General features: G+C 40.6%; 1 long non-coding RNA gene across 1 annotated transcript; it reads right to left on the bottom strand.

Annotated features, from left to right (window-relative positions):
• Positions 1 to 4,313: 4,313 nt before the first annotated feature.
• On the bottom strand, positions 4,314 to 12,682 carry LOC309654182. Its single transcript, XR_014259981.1, has 2 exons — positions 10,727 to 12,682; positions 4,314 to 6,970 (listed from the first exon to the last, which is right to left on the bottom strand). It is a non-coding gene; the product is annotated as an uncharacterized lncRNA (long non-coding RNA).
• Positions 12,683 to 17,529: the final 4,847 nt, after the last annotated feature.

Here is a 17,529-nt window from a genome sequence, read left to right as displayed (position 1 = left end):
TTAATGTAAATGATTTGAGTTTTCCCCTTTTTGCCTTTGGTGAATTCTAGCTAAAGATTTGTCCATTTTTGTTGACCTTTTCCAAGAACCAACTTTTGATTTCTTTGATTTTTCTCTTTTTTTGATTCTCTGATTCATTTATTTTCATTCTAATCTATATAATTTCCTTCATTTTGCCTGCTTTGGGTTTTATTTGGTCTTCTTTTTCTGGTTTCTTAAGGTTGAAGGTGAGGTTATAGTTTCGAAATCTTTCTTCTTTTAATATGGACATTTACAGATACAAATATCTGTAAGCTCTGCCTTCACTGCATCCCAAAGGTTTTGGTATGTTTTGCTTTCATTTTCATTCATCTCAAAGTATTTTCTAATTGCCCTTGTGATTTCTTCTTTGAACATTGGTAGTTAAGAGTGTGTCATTTAATTTCTCTATATTTTTGAATTTCCCAAATTTCCTTATTGATTTCTAGTTTCATTCCATTGTGGTCAGAAAACATACTTTGTATAATTTGTAAATATATTGTGACTTGTTTTATGGCCTAGCACATGGTCTCTCCTGGAGAACATTATTATGTTCCCTCAGAAGAATGTGTATTCTGCTTCTGTTGGTTGGAGTATTATGTATATGTCTTTAGGTCTAGTTGGATTATAGTGTTGTTCAAGCCTTCTATTTCCTTATTGGTCTGTCGAGTTTTTCTACCCATTTTGAAAGTGTACTATTGCAGTCTCCAGCTATTACTATTGAATTGTCTATGTCTCCCTTCATTTCTGTCAGTTCTTTTCCTTTGGTACCTGTCCTTGGTTTTCCAACACATGGCAGACATTCATTAATTTTTGGATGAAGTGTGTGAATTTGTCAACTACCTTTTAGTCTCCCTGTATTGTCCTAGCTTATCTTGGATCCATTTCATTAAGTCCATGTTCTTTTTCAATTTTCTCTAGAGTGAGACTACAAATTCTTTATTGACTAAAATGGGTAAACCTTCGGGCAAAATAAATTCTTTCTCTTTCCCTTCTTTTTTTCCTTCCTTTCTTCCACTTGTTTCTTTATAAATTTATTTATTTTATTTATTTATTTTTGGCTGCGTTGGGCCTTCATTGCTGCACCCAGGCTTTCTCTAGTTGTGGTGAGCGAGGGCTACTCTTCATTGTGGTGCGGGAGCTTCTCATTGCCGTGGCTCCTCTTGTTGTGGCGCACGGGCTCTAGGCACGCAGGCTTCAGTAGTTGTGGCACGTGAGCTCAGTAGTTGTGGCTCACAGGCTCTAGAGCACAGGCTCAGTAATTGTGGCACCTTGGCTTTTTTGCTCCGTGGCATATGGGACCTTCCCAGACCAGGGCTCGAACCCGTGTCCCCTGCATTGGCAGGCGGATTCTTAACCACTGCGCCACCAGGGAAGCCCCCTTTCTTCCACTTTAATGCTATAGAATATTTTCATAAATCCTTCTCTTTTGTTTTCAGATGACCTTTGTCTCAAAACATTCTGTGGAAGCCATTTATTTGATCACAACCATTTATTTGATCACATTTGATGACCTTATTACCTATTTACAAGATACTGCTTGAGTCCCCTTCCTAGGACATGAACTTGAAGGCTCATTGTGTATGGCTTGTATTTCTTTTGCCCCTCAGAGTTTGGGAAAGGCAGAAAGATAGTAATTGATTCTAGGACTCTGGACAGCTACAGTAGGTGACATTTTTCTCTGCCATTGTTGTGAAACTCATAAATTGATGGCCACCTTATCAAGTGTGGAGGTGAGGAAAGTATCTTGTTCTATAGGACATGCCCTTGGGGTTTTGCTATTACACTACTGTAAAGTCACCTGGCAGCTGCTTTCATAGCATTGTTGTGTGGGCAGTGATATGGCTGAGGCCTTATTTTTTTCTAGCAAATCTTAGTAATAAAACTAAGATATTTAGACTTAAAAGGTTATTTCCCATCCCTTTTTCTGACTTCTTCCTGGCCAGAGCAGGCATACAGTAAACCATTCTGGCAAGGACATAAGGAGCTATTTTTTCACAGGGAACATGTCTCCAATTGGGACATTTATCTTTCTCCTGGGCCACTTATCACCTCAGTCCCTTTTCTGAGATACCAGTGGGATATTTTGAATTGTTGACTCACCTTTTACCCTTCTGCTGTATGGTCCTTTGTGTAGGAAGAGCTTTGTGGTGGCTCCTTATATTTATTCCCAGTTGTTTCTTTAGATATTATTTCTGGGATTTTGTGGTGTGAGTTGAGTCTGTTCCCTACATTCTGAATATTTTTTTACTTTTTAAATAAATTTGTTTATTTATGTAGTTAGTTATTTTGGCTGCGTTGGGTCTTTGTGCACGGGCTTTCTCTGGTTGTGGTGAGGGGGGGTTACTCTTCGTTGTGGTGCGCGGGCTTCTCATCGTGGTGGCTTCTCTTGTTGTGGAGCACGGGCTCTAGGCATGTGGGCTTCAGTAGTTGTGGCACATGGGCTCAGTAGTTATGGCTCGTGGGCTCTAGAGCGCAGGCTCAGTAGCTGTGGCACACGGGCTTAGTTGCTCCACGGCATGTGGGATCTTCCCTGACCAGGGCTCGAACCCATGTCCCCTGTCTTGGCAGGTGGATTCTCAACCACTGTGCCACCAGAGAAGCCCTGTTTCTTTTACTTTTTGATGTTTTTTGTTTGTGTCTCTCAGTTATGAAAGAAAAGGTTCATTAAGGTCTCTGTGCTGTCATATTTTCTAAAATCCATTATCTGTTTTCTCAGTTTTGTTTTCTCTCTCTCTTTTATATTCGATTTCTTCCTTTTCTGTAGGCTCCTTCCTCTCAGCTAGAACCATGCTTATGTCTCTCCTTATCATAGACTGGGGAGTGGAGGGCTTGCCTGTGGTTGATGCTTCTACCACTTTACATCTCTCTCTTCTCTTTATTACTAAATACTTTTGTCAAAAAAGATGTTTTATTACTTTTGAGTGTAAAAGTAAAAAGATAACTAAATATAAAGAGTTTAGATAATATATAAAATATAAAGACCTTGGAAATCACCCATAATTCTCACCATCCTGAAATAGTCGTGATTAACATTACAGATAAGCTTCCAGGTTTATATTTTATGATTCTCATACCTACTGCCTATCTTGGATCTATTTTATTAGGTCTGCAATCTAATGAAGCTAAATATCAAATGAAGAACTCCATGAGAGCATAAAATGAGAGCTTTTTTAATGTTTAATTAAATGTTTACCAGTGTTTCTTACACTTTTATAAAACAGGCCGATTTCATACCAGTCTTCACAATCATGTTCATATATGGAGAGAAACAACAGTCCAAAAAAATGAAATCATACTATGTATATTGTTTTGAAGCTCTGCACTTAGTATATCATAGACATCTTTCTATGCAGTAAATAAAGATTTATGTAGTCATTGTTAATAGCTTTATGGGTTCCATTGTATAAATATAATAGTTAGTTAGTTCCAAATGACAGATATTTAAGTTTTTTTGGAAATTTTCTTTATCATAATCCGCACTTCGATGGGTAGTCTTGTTACATCTTTCTGAATTTTTCAATTTCCTTGAGAAACATTTCTAAACATGGAATTTCTGGGTTACCAAGTAGGCACATTAAAAATGTTTAAGCCACACTACTAAATTGTCCTTCTGAAATGTTGATTCAATTATTTGTTCACCAGTAATGTGCAATAATATTTTGGTCAATACCTGCCAACAGCATTCTTGTTAATACTTGCCACATAGGCCAGAAATATGGTATCTATCCTGATCCACATTTCTTTAATCACACGGAGTTTTTAGTTTCTTTTGTGTGTTGATCGACCGTATTTCTTCTTTTTTGAACTGCCTATCTTATCTTTAACCCAGGTTTCCTTAGATATGCTAATGCTTTTTTTCCCTGAACATGTGTACCCAGGACATGTACATTTGAGGGGTTAAGAGTGAATATAAGGGAATAAGTGCAACTGCCTGCTTGTTCTTCCCTTCTTCCTTTGATTACACCTACTCTTTCTTTGACTCATTCTTTCTGTGCCTCTCTCTGCTGTGTCTATGCAGGCTGTCCCCAGGCTCTATAGTTCATGCTTTTCTCTTATTACAGTGTCTTTGCACCCTGTCTGCTTCTGTGTTCTTTCTCTCTGCCTCTGTGCACCCGCATTCTGTGCACTTGTGCTCTCCTCCACCCCACCCCATGCTGTCTCTTGTCTCACTGTCTCTGCTGTGTATCTCTCTTGTTCTTCTGCTTACTCCTTTTCTCCTCTCCTTCTCTCATGTTCTTGCTTGTGTTTGTCTCTGTGCTCTTTCTCTCTCTCCCTGTTTTTTCTTTCTTTCCCCCCCTCCCTTTCCCATCTTTTTCTCTCAATGTCTGGGTGTATACTGGGATCAAAGAAAAGGGATAGTTTACTACTGTCAGTACAAAAGAAGCCATATTTATCAGTTTTTGTTTACGGAGAAAAAGCTGAAGATGAATAATTTCTCTGTATTTTTGACCTCTCATTATTTCCAGTTGCCCACGTTTTCAGCAGTGGGGCAAATGAACAACACAAACTAACTACCAAACAAAGAGACCTCCATGAGAGAATAAAATGAGAGCTTTAGTAATATTTAATTAAATGTTTACCAGTGTTTCTTACATTTTTATAAAACAGGCTAATTTCGTATCACTCTTCACAATCACACATATATGGAGAGAAACAACAGTCCAAAGCAGTATCTTGGAACCCAAGGATAAATTTCATTATATGCTAAGAGGTAAAAAGCAAGATATAATATTTACATGTATTTATATGACTGGATCAAAATTAAATATTAGCAGATTATTTTAAGATTATGGGATTATACATTTTTTCTTTTTAATTTTTCATGTATTTTTTTAAACAAGCAGCACATCTTTTCTAATATGAAACCATAAAAATTTCTTTGTGACATTAATTAAAAAGTGACCTCAGCCAGACTGATCAAACATAAAACGTTAGTTATGAGCTGGAAGAGAGAATTCTCAAGTTTTCATTGTGTTCTAGTTTCTGCCTAAAGTACCTATTTGAACCTCCAATCTAGTCATAACAAATCCTTCTAGAAGCAGAGCGAAAGCATAGAATTAGTACGCAGTTTCTATGCCAAGATAAAGTTAAAAAATTTTTTTTAACTTCAGCTGCCAAGAGTTGAGTTAAGTATACTCCTAGGTTCATGGCCTCTCTTTTTAAAATTTCATTCCCAGATCCCATCCTCATTCCTGTCCTCCCATCGGAACTGGCCATGTTATGTAAATATCTTTTGGCTTACAAGAGTTCTTACAAAATATGTATTCTGTGTTGTCATGTATTTTCAACTTATATAAAAGGTATGTCATTATTTTTGTTATTTTCACTAAGCTTGTATTTTTAAGATTCATCACATTGCTATACATACATCTAATTCAGGTTTCTGATCACTGCATAGTACTCCATGGAGTGCATCTACCAATTTACCTATGCACTTTCCCTGTAATGGACACCCAGGTCGCCGTCAATTCCCAACAAGGCAAAACACCAGCAGTGCACATCCTTGTCCACATTGCCTTATGGACCTTGTGAGACTACCTTTGTTGCACAGACCCACAAGTGGAAATCTTGGATCATAAGCTATATGTATACTTAATTTTCTACATTAGTACCAAATTAATTTCCAGTCTATATTCCTCCCTGCAATGCATGAAAATTCCTATACTTCCACCTTTCTGCCAATAATTTATAGTTTTTCCGGATTAGAAATACAAGTTTCCATACCATGGAAAGGTAGGGTTTTTGGGTCATTTTTAATTAAATGTTACTTGTCTTGAGAATCTACCCTATCTCCACTCTGTAATTTCCAAGGGAAGAAAGAGTCTTTCAGACACTTCCAAAATTACTGCTGTGCTTTCAACCAGAGTGCATTCATATGTTCATCCAGACATAATTACAATATACAACGTGACAAAAGTACAAGAATGGGATATTTTCATTGTTTTTATCAGATTTTGACATATAACAGATAAAAGATATGGAAGATTTGAATAGCAATATTAAGAAGTTTGATTTAAAGTATCTATAGAAAACTTTATTCCCAAAACACAGCATCCACAGTTGTTCCAAATGCCCACGGAGTATTTACAAAAATTAACTGTACATTTAGGCAAAATGTTGATAAATCCGCAAAGTAGAACATTTCTAACTAAGCTTATATTCTCTAACCACAGTACAATAAGGTTGGAATTTAACAACTATAACTTTTTCCTTAAATAAACATTTTAAAACATTCTAAACTTCTGGGCTATAGGACAACTAAAAATTGAGATTATAGAATTTTTTTCATTAATGACAGTAAAAGCACATATCCAAAACTTACGGGATGTGACTAAATCTATATTGAGAGGAAAATGTATAGCCTTCAATGATATTTTAGTTCAACAAACTCAACTAGGAAATAATTGAAATAAGCATTCTATAAATGAGTCCCCAGAATTGATCGATTTAACCAAGATCTGGTTCTTTGAAAAAAAAAAACAGACCAAATCTCTGGTTATTCTGACCATGAGGAAAAGGATCAACACTAATAGTATGGAAGGGTATAACCACAGTCAAAGAAGTGTTTTTTTAAAAAAGATTACTGTATGCAACTTTAGGCTGATATATATTTTTTTTTCCTTTTTTTTTTTTTTTTAAATATGAATGGCTGGATTTTATTTATTTATTTATTTTATTTTTTTGGCTGTGTTGGGTCTTCGTTTCTACGCGAGGGCTTTCTCTAGTTGGGGCAAGCGGGGGCCACTCTTCGTCGCAGTGCGCGGGCTTTTCACTGTCGCGGCCTCTCTTGTTGCGAGGCACAGGCTCCAGACGCGCAGGCTCAGTAGTTGTGGCTCACGGGCCTAGTTGCTCTGCGGCATGTGGGATCCTCCCAGACCAGGGCTCGAACCCGTGTCCCCTGCATTGGCAGGCAGATTCTCAACCACTGCGCCACCAGGGAAGCCCTAGGCTGATATATTTTAAAACCTAAATTAGATGGGTGATTTTCTAAGAAAATATAAATGAACAGAATTGACCAAGAAGTTTTAAATCCTAAGTAGATCATTAATAATAGAAATTTAAAAGACTGTCAGTAATCTGTAGACCTCCCCACCTCTAACTATGTGCCCTCCAGGAATTTTGTACAAATATATGTGCCCACCAAAAGTATGAGAGGATGTGTTTCTTCATTCCTTTGCCAACTATGGGTAGTATCAGTCTTTTAAATATTTGCTAATCTAATGTGTGAAAAAACTCATTGCTTTAAGTTGCATTTTTTAAATATTAGGTTTCAGAGATTGCTCTTTACATTTCCTGTTTTGAGAATTAGCTGCTTATATCCTCTGAAGGATATAATTTACATGCCCATTTTTCTCTGAAGAATTTTTCTTATTAATTCTTGAGCATTATTTATATTGCATTAATAGTGTAATAGCATTGTTGTGTACTCAACTTCTTTCTTTTTTCCATGCTAAGAAAGATGTCCCCAACCGCAAGATTATAAAAAAGTATTCTCCTTTTTTTTTTTTTTTAATACTTATTTAGGGTGGAGGGCAATGCATTTAAACACTTAATCCACATGGAATTTATTTTGTGTGTCTAGATATAATTTTATTGCCAAATGTTTAGCTAATTGTCAGTAGAGATTTTTAAGTAAGAAAGTGATACTCATAAATTAATTTATGAGAAGAAACTAAGCTGGACTCTCGTCACTTGGACTTGGTAATTAATAGCCGTGGTTCTTTGGAAATTTCTACCCAAAGCAACTAAAATACTATGCAAACACCTTATCAAAATGGAGAGATTGGAAGAGGAAACTAATTCTGACTGAAATATGAAGGAGTTTTATTGATTAAAGTTGAAGTTAGATCAAAACATCCAAGTGAAAATATCTAAAAACATAGCTACGTATGACCTCATGAGTATGTCATGAGTGGAATAAAGATTTTAGAGCCATCCATGTAAAAAAGGTGATCATAATCCTCACAAATACTAAAGCTAAGAGGAAAGATTTCAGAGAATGCAGAGAAGAAAAGAGAGTGAGAGGGTCACTTCCAGACCATAATTTTTCAAACCTGATAGAAAATCCTTTGGGACTTAAGTCATCTAGCTCTACCACCCTCTACAAGATTTTAATGATCATTTGCTAACCTTCCAGTTTTTCCTGTATATTAATTGAGGACTTTAGCTCTTGATTTTCTTTCTTTTCTACCCCAAACCCAGCCACTATCTGGGAACCTTACCATCCTGTTAGTTTCTTGACCTCGGTTCTAATGACAAGTACTTCCATTACATTTTAACTCTACAGTCTCATGGCCATACTTTGAATTTTGGCATTATTCAGATTCGTTATGTCTCTGCAATCTTTACTCATTCATGTATGAAAAGAAATTTTCTGAGGACCATTCTGCAGGCGCAATGCATTTTTGATTTGAGGGGGAGGATATATTAGAGTTATCATCTACCACACTTGCAGAAATAATTGACCAGTTCTGATTTTCTGATGGTGACTAATAGACAGTTATCACCTTAGTTCCTGCTTTTAGAAGTTCTAATCTTGCCTTTCAGAATTAAATCTACGTCAAAATGTTATTTTGGGGGCAGACAAGCTAGTAAGTTTTGGTACTGAAACGCCAGTTGCCAGTTTGAACTGTGCATAGCTAAAAACTTTTCACAAGAAAAGACTGTCTTTTGGTGCCATCGACTGTATTTCTAATTTTGACTCTGTCTTATCAATGTGTATCTCTGGTCCTAAACTTTAGTGGTTATAAGTAAATTAGCATAAACCCATTTTTCTGAAAGAAAAGCATCTTTCGGCAGGCACCTTGCTGGCAGCAGGTCGGCAATAACAATCTTCATACATGAAGAATAGCTGTATACGGTGATGTAAGAAAATACAGCCTTTTTCCTATATTAGAGATGTTTTCCTAAGTTCAGTTTCCATCTAAGAAGTCATTATTTAATTGAAAAGCTTTCTCCCCCCCCCCCCCGGGTCTCTATGATGGTTTGTCTGATCAATGAACACGGGAATGCGGGAATGAATTTCACCTAGATTTTAATTAAACTAAAAAGTACTACAAAAAGCCTGAAACATCTCTGAGATGGTGGCAGTTACTTTTCCCCCAGTTGTAATAAGGCATTAACAGGTGAGTTTACTCTCACAATAATAGAAATTATAACAGAAGAAGCCAGCCAGTGTGTATCTCCTTTCAAGACGCTCTGCAACAGAAAGCTTAAATCATGGTAGCTGATAATGTGAGTTGACTTGTAGTCACTTCAATCTTTATGTGTAAGCCCAGTTGCAGAGAACAGAGTGGGTTGATTCACATCCAGGCGCTCAGGGATGATGAGATCATTAGAGGAAATGCCTGAGACTCTCCCACGGACTAAGGAAAGTGGATTGTTGTGGTTTACCGACAGCATCTGTAAATGAATTCAGCAACAATTCTATGTTCTAGCCCATGGTGGGTCCTCAGCACAAATTGTCACACACAGTGCAGACCTGTGAATTGTGGTTACTGATTCAATCTGTGGAGGCCAAATTAGCGTGACGGCACGGTTCTGACGGTTTGCACTTAGCGCTAGCCATAGTGTGTGTAGCGCTGCACCAAACGTACAATACCCAGCGCCCACATTTTTGTTCGGACTGTCCACTGTTAAATGGAAATGACGCTGTTGGTCACCTTCCATTGTTCTTGTACCCCTGATTCAGTAACAGAAGATGTAAGAACTGAGAGCCCGAGAAGCTTTTTTCTCCAAATAAGGCTTCATAATCGACATGTATTTCAGTTTGCGTACATGAATAAACACATTGTTATAGCTTTCTTGAGATCCTTAACATACCATAAAAGTCACCTATTTAAAGCGTACAGTTAAGTGTGTTTTAGTGTATTCACCGAGTTGTGCAACCATCACCCCAATTTAATTTTAAGACATTTTCAACACGTACCATAAGCACACTATGTACATTAGCAGTCACTCATTTCTCCCAATCTCCCACCGCTGCCCCAGCCCCTGCCCCGGCTGTGGTTACTAATCTGCTTTCTGTCTCTATAGATTTCATTATTCTGGACATTTCATGTAAATGGAATCATACAACATGTGATCTTTTGTGACTGGCTTCTTTCACTTAATATTTTCAGAGTTCATCTACATTGTAGCATGTATTCATTCCTTTTTATGACCAAATCATATTCCACTGTATGAATGCTCATATTTCACTTATCTATTCATCAGTTACTGGACATTTGCATTTCTTCCACTGCTTGGCTACTATTAACAAAGCTGCTGTGAACATCCATGTACAAGTTTTTGTGTGGACGTATTTTACATTTCTTTTGGGCATATGCCGACGAATGGATATACTCTGGATAATACGGTTAACTCTATATTTAACCATTTGAGGAACTACCAGACTGTTACGCAAAGTATTGTTACCATTTTGCATTCCTAGCAGCAATGTGTGAAGGTTCCCATTTCTCCACATCCTTGAAAACACTTGTTGTCGTCTGTCCTTTTGATTTTCACCATCCTAGAGGGCTAACTAGATACATTTTGTTGAGAAAGAATTTATTTTTAGACTATTTTCTATTTTTAAATGTTTACCGTTTTATAGGCAGGAATGAACTTAATCAGAAAGATTGAAACTAGAAGCAGAAACACACACACCAAGGCTCCTCATTTAATCCGATGTAAACGTGTGTGCTTTACACCCAGCGATGCATACCATGTCCTCTGGAAGTGCCAGAGGTTCTCAGACTCGTTCTCGGAAGGGACCGTCAACACTCCCGCGGCCTCTGCTCCACAGGGTGCTCCAGCCTCTGCTTCAACAGCTCCACCACTCACTTGCCGCTCATTGGCAACTTGTTTCATTTGTCTAAGGCTCCAGCTGGCAAAGGTTTTAAAACTTAAAAAGATCCAAAATCTGCCTGTACTAGATTTCCTGGCTCTGCTTCCAGTTCTGCTCTCTGAAGGCACAAAAGAGACCTAATCTTCTACCTCTCAGGTCCCCACTTCCTTCCCTGAAGTATTTCCCCTCAGGTCTTCACTCTTTGAACCATTTCTCACAGGTCATCCTTTCTACTCCCCTTTCCTAAGTTGACAGCTTCTGGGTCTATTTGTTGACATCCTGTTTTTAAGCATGTCCCTTTGAACTAAGCATGTTGTGCTTCAGATGGTGACAGAGGATCTATCATCTTCCTTTCTGTAAGCTAGAACATTTCTATGGCCTTACATATGTTTTACTCCTATTGAACTCACCAAAGCCATTAAACCTTTATTGCCACACTCTTCCTTGTAAGTTTTTGTTTTGTTTATTCTCATGTCTTAAACTGATAATACATGGTACAAAATTAAAAATATATAAAGGAGTATTTGATAAAGTGTCTTCCCTCTCCCGTTTCCCAGGCACCCATCTTTCTTTTCCAGAGCTACTCAGTGTGACTTGTTCTTGCATATCTTTACAGAGATTTTTAAAACACTTTATAGAAGTTTAATTTACATACCATAAAATACATCCATTTTAAGTATACAATTCAATTATTTTTAGTAAATTTACAGAGCTGTGCAATCATCACCACAATCCAGTTTTAGAACACTTCTGTTACCCAGAAAAGTCCCTTATACCTGTTTGCAATCAATCCACATTCCCAGCCCCAGACAACCTCCAATCTGCCTTTTTCCTTTTCTGCACATTTCACGTAAATAGAATTATATAATATCTAGTCTTTGCATCTAGCTTCTTAGCATGATGTTTTCAAGATTCATCCTTGTTATAGTGTGTACCAGTACTCCTTTTTATTGCTGGTTAGTATTCCATTGTATAGCTCTACCACATTTTGTTTATCCCGTTGCCAGTTGTTGGACATTTGGATTGTTTCATTTTTTTTCTTTTTCGGATAACGTGAATCATGCTGCTATGAACATTTTTGTAAAAGTTTTTCTGTGGACATATGTTTTCATTTCTTTTGCATATATACGTAGGATTGGAATTGCTGGGTCATATGGTAAGTTTATGTTTAGCTTTTAAGAAAATGCCAAAGGGCAAGCCCCACAAACAGCAAGAAAGTTGAAGAATGAGGTCAGCATTCAAAAATGGGGTCACATCTACAGCTGGGAAGGGGTGTACAGACAGGTAGAATGTAGATCCTGAGCCTTTAATAAGCACTACATTGGCTCAGTGCTCTCTGTTTTTAGACTCTATATAAGAACACCTAGGGCTTCCCTGGTGGCGCCGTGGTTAAGAATCGGCCTGCCAAGGCAGGGGACACGGGTTCGAGGCCTAGTCAGGGAAGATCCCACATGCCGTGCAGCAACTAAGCGCATGTGCCACAGCTACGGAGCCTGCATTCTAGAGCCCGTGAGCCACAACTACTGAAGCCCACGCGCCTAGAGCCCATACTCCGCAACAAGAGAAGCCACCGCAATGAGACACCCGCACACCGCAACCAAGAGTAGCCCCCGCTAGCCGCAACTAGAGAAAGCCCGTGCACAGCAATGAAGACCCAGTGCAGCCAAAAAAACTAATACATAAAATAAATAAGTTCAAAAAATAAACAAATTAAAAAAAAAAAACAGTACACCTAATGCAGGTGGGAAGGTGGGAGGGACACTGTAAAGGTCATCTATGCTACATGTACAAGAACCCCGAGAGCACACCAATAGGTACCACATTTTTCACTGCTGTAGCCGAGCATTCCTCCTGTACTACCACACTGTAGCACTCCCTTCCCTGATCTACTGCTATAGTCTCTTTGGAAGGTGTTTCAGAACTCTTGTTATGAGAGTGCCAGTTGAACTGTCCTCACTTCCTTCATTTATACCAGGATATAAGACCTTGTGGTCCGAGATCCTGTCCAGAGCAAGCAGGCTAAGACTCTGTCTTTGTTTCTATATTTCATCAGAAAGGGCTCTACTCCCTCTCTTAGTTCATGGTGTGAAGTGTTCTTAGCCTCTCAGGAAAGTGGGGAGAATTGGAAGGACTCTACATGAGAATGCTAGGCTTTGTAAAACACTTCAGTTTTTTAAAAATAAGACTCATTTTGTATTGGACTTATAACAATCCTATGAAATACAAAGAAAGCCAAGAATCAGTGACATGAAATGATCACCAGTAAGAATTACAACAGTCACCGCTTATCTCGTAGCATAGGGCATTGTCCATGATCCTTAAGAAGAGTTACTAGAAATGCCTCGCCCATCCTGCCCCTAAACACCAACACAGCAATCATGTACCTTGAACGGTACATGATTGCTGTGTTGGAGTTTAGCGGGAGCATCTCACTTACCAGGGACTGACTTTTACCTTGATTTCTTTGTAGTGATGGAGACTTCCCAGGTGATGAAAAATTCCCTGGGATTGCAACCTCCAAGCCAGACATTTTGTGTGACACAAACTCAAGAACTCCCCAAGCCCTGAAGTAGCAGAAATATTCAGATACTTAAGAGTAACCCAACACCTGAACTTGGGGACATTTCAGTGACAGCTCCAGCCCAGAGTGCCAGTCGTCTCCTGGCCCTGTCTCCAGCTCCAAGCCAGGGACAAATAGAGAGTAAGAACGTGGATGATATTAAAACCAAGCTTTCAAAGATTCTGGATGCCTAACACATCCCAAAAGAAAACCAAGATCCTCCACTACTCCCTTTAGAAATCCCTGATATTCACCAGCCGCTGGCCTACACCGATCCCCTCGGCCAAGAGAAGCAGCCTGGATCTGAAAATGCTGATCTGGGAAAGAACAGCCTGAGTCGTGAGGACCTAGGGACGCTTGAAAATGGGATCGAATCTAGCAGTGGTTTTGCAGACATTACTACACTGGCGGAGGATATTCACCTTCCCCAGCTCTTTAGTTCTTGGAAAGATCTTGATCAATCCCAAGGTTCCAACGGGATCAAAGCCAAAGATACCAGAGCCTTTAAGGTGAATCAGGTGCAGGAAAAGCCAAGTGTCATAAAGGTTCCCTCTGATCAACCCAGGAAGAACAAACAGAAAGCCTCTGAGCCTATCAGTGGTGCTCCCAAGGCCAAAATCCAGCCAAAGAATCCAGAGTGCCTGTTAGGGGGAGAAGTGGTTATATGCAACGCTGCAGTCAGTGACAGGGCTCCTGTGAACACGGCCAAGCACTCTAAAGGCAAACCTCAGAAAGCTGCATCCAGAAAGATCAGCAAAACTGAGAGCCATGGGCAGGAAAAGACCAAAAGGACCAGAGGAAGAAACAAGGCTGAAGAGAACAAGCAGTCAGGGAACAAAGTCAAGGCAGAAGAGAAGCCAACTATTCCCGAGACGAAGCGAAAGAAACACCAAACTGAGCTTTCAAAAGCCTCGAACCTCCCTTGGCGTGCGCATGCTGGAGTCTGTGAAGGTTCTTCATGCGCTGGGGAAGAAGGATGATAAGAAAACTGGGCTCTCTTCCTGTCGGGTCTTGGGAAATTCAAGCAACCCCAAAGACCCCCAGCCACCCCCAGCTATCCAGCCATGGCGGCATACCCCACGTGAGGGTAAGAGTGCTGAGAAAACTCAAGTCGAAGCCCAGAAACCAGACAGCAGTGCTGAAACAGAGTGTCCATCTCCATTCCAGTATGAGCTGCCTCCTCCTGAGACGGTCAAGTTGATACCTCTGCCTTTTTCTGCCTGGGACAAGCCTCAAGCTCGACCCGCTCCTCAGAGGCCACAGTCTCTGGCCTCACATCGGCCTGCTGTGGCTTACCGTGCCCAGCCTGGTTCTACTGACTCAGCTCAACCTGCTGCAGTCAATTCATCCCAGCCAGCTCCTGCCTCTCTGCCAGGTCCTGCCAAACCAGCTCAGCCAACTGTGGCCAACCCAACCCAACCGGCTTGGACCAACCATACCCAGCCTAGTGTCCCCTCAGTCTGCTGCTCCTAGGCCTGCACCCTACAAAACTTCATCTGGCGCTTCTCTCCAGCGCGAGCCTGTTCCCCCTGCTGTGACTAAGCGCCAGTCCCCACCCAAGCTCCAAACCCAACTTCTATGCCAAGACTTCAGCAAGCAACGAATTCCATGGAGGGAACCCAATGTGCCTGAGCGAGTCATGTCAAAGCCCATCGAACAAGAGCAGAGGCCAGAGCGAGAGGCCATGAAGAGGCGGGCTCAACAACGGGAGAATGCTGCCAGATACACCTCTTCGGGGAAGCTACAATTTTTCACTGAGAGGGACAAAGAAATGGAAATTGCTGACTACTACGGATACGTCAGGTGACAGCTGCTAGGATTCTTGGTGCCACTTTGGCTACCAGCGGTTCTTCCATACATAGGTAAGATAGGTATAGAACTGAATAAGTGAATGGAATACCATTAATAGATGAGTAATAAACCTTTCGAATTTTGAGATGCTGCTAACTGGGGCGTGAGAAAGGAAGGCCTGAAAGTTGGATGGGAGAATGAAGGAAAGGGGTAAAAACTGAGGAAAGAGGAAGGAACTTGGCCCAGGTCTAGGAAGGCCAAAAGAGATGTATGGATTTAGGAAAGGAAGCAGGAGTGAGGATGAAATGGCAGAAGTAAAAAGCAGGGTCAGAGGTCTGGGTTGAAAGAACACAATTGGAGTAGAGTTGAAGGTGACAGGAGATGAGTCTAGGTTTACTAGGAGAAATAGAAACAAAGTCTCTCGGGGAGGTTGGCCTTAAGTCTCACAACCACCAGATAGGTATTTCAGAAAACAAGAGGTTCACGACACATCTCTGAAAGGTTTGAGTTGCCCTATTCAGGTGTGATTATAGTGGGGGAATAGGGAAATCTACCAGAGAAGTGGCTAGGGCTCAGAGTTATCCTAGGGGCAGCTGACGACAGGGGCAGAGCCAAGGGAACTGCTGCATCAGGAGGCCCACGAATAGGGCCTGGTATGTAAATCACGATGTACTCAACACCTAAGCACGAGGGGAGCGAATGCACTATTCAGTTAACCTTGGCAACGACGGGCAAGGCCGGTATTCCTGTGCCACTTCACTTACAGAGGTGCAGCAAAGGGCTGAGGTCACATCCCATGTGGAGGTACAAGGACTCAACTTGAGGCCCAAATGCCTCTGAAGTCCTCTGTATTTGCAGATGCCCGTAGGCGGCCAACCTGGCTTTCAGAGCACAGCATCCTGAGGTTACTGGTGGACGAGATCAAACTTCTGCACGCGCCTAAATATTAACTTGAGGGGCTTCCTCCATTGAGCAGGGCACGTGCCGCCTTTTGTAAACATCACCATCAACTGAAACGCATGAGAAAAAATCCGACGGAAGCGTCCACTCTCACGGGTGAGAGTGGTGGGGGCACGCGCACTGGGCAGCAGCTCCAACAGCCACAGGACGCAGGCGCCCAGGGGTTCAGAGGCTCCCTGGGAGGCCTCGTGGGGCAGCTCGAGGGAGTGACGATGGGAGAGAGCGGCAGGGGTGGGCGTGAAAAGGAATGCAGTGGGGAGAAGGGAGAGATGGAGACAGTGGATAGTGACTATGGGAAAACGGGCAATTTTCATTTTCAAAATTATTTTTTTGAGATGTCATTCACATGCCATAAAATTCACCTTCTGAAACTGCAAATTCAGTGTCATTTAGTACATCCACAAGCCTATGCAACCATCACCGGCATCTAACCCATCACGTTTTCATCACCCCAAAAAGAAGCCCCCTTAAGCATCAGCAGGCACTCTTCATCCCCTCTTCCTTCAGTCCTGGCAACCATTAATTTGCTTTCTGTCGCTATGGTTTTTGCCTTTTCTGGACATTTCATGAAATAATACAAATGTGACCGCTGTCTCTGGCTTCTTTCACTTAGCATAATGTTTTCAAGTTCGTCCATGTTGTAGCATGTGTTAGTACTTCATTCCTTTTTATGGCTGTATAATATTTCACATATACACCACATTTTAAAAATCCATTCATCCACTGATGGGCATTTGGGCTTTTTTCACTAATAATGTCCATTTTTTGAGAGTTTATTCTGTGCCAGGCAGCACCAGGCTAAGTTACTGACCTTACTTCACAGATAAAGAGGCTTGGAGAGTGTGAAGAGTTTGCCCAAGATTAAGAGCTAGCAATTGGGGGAACTGGGGTTTGAACTCAGGCAAACTTCACAGGTAATAGATTCACATGACAGAACACTAGAAAAGGTACACAAGGGTATTCAATGAAAAGTGACCCTTTTCCCCACGTTCCCCAGCCACACATTTCCCTCCTCAGAGACATCTGCTTTGGCCGTGCTGTGGATCCTTCCAGAGAAATATTTATACCCCAACATTTATGTATCACAATTTACTGACTAATCTGTCCCACTGATTTGAAATGTCACTTTTATGGTATAACAGATTCTTATACATATATATATATATATATATATATATATATATATATATATAAATGTATTTATTTATTTATTTTTGGCTGCTTTGGGTCTTTGTTGCTGTGCGCAGGCTTTCTCTAGTTGCGGCAAGCGGGCTTCTCATTGCGGTGGCTCCTCGTGTTGCCGAGCACGGGCTCTAGGCGCGTGGGCTTCAGTAGTTGTGGCACACAGGCTCAGTAGTTGTGTCTCACG

Source organism: Balaenoptera physalus, assembly GCF_965194825.1.
Source record: "Balaenoptera physalus genome assembly, contig: HAP1_SCAFFOLD_2179, whole genome shotgun sequence".
NCBI classification, from domain to species: Eukaryota; Metazoa; Chordata; class Mammalia; order Artiodactyla; family Balaenopteridae; genus Balaenoptera; species Balaenoptera physalus.
This window is presented reverse-complemented; position numbering and strand designations above follow the sequence as displayed.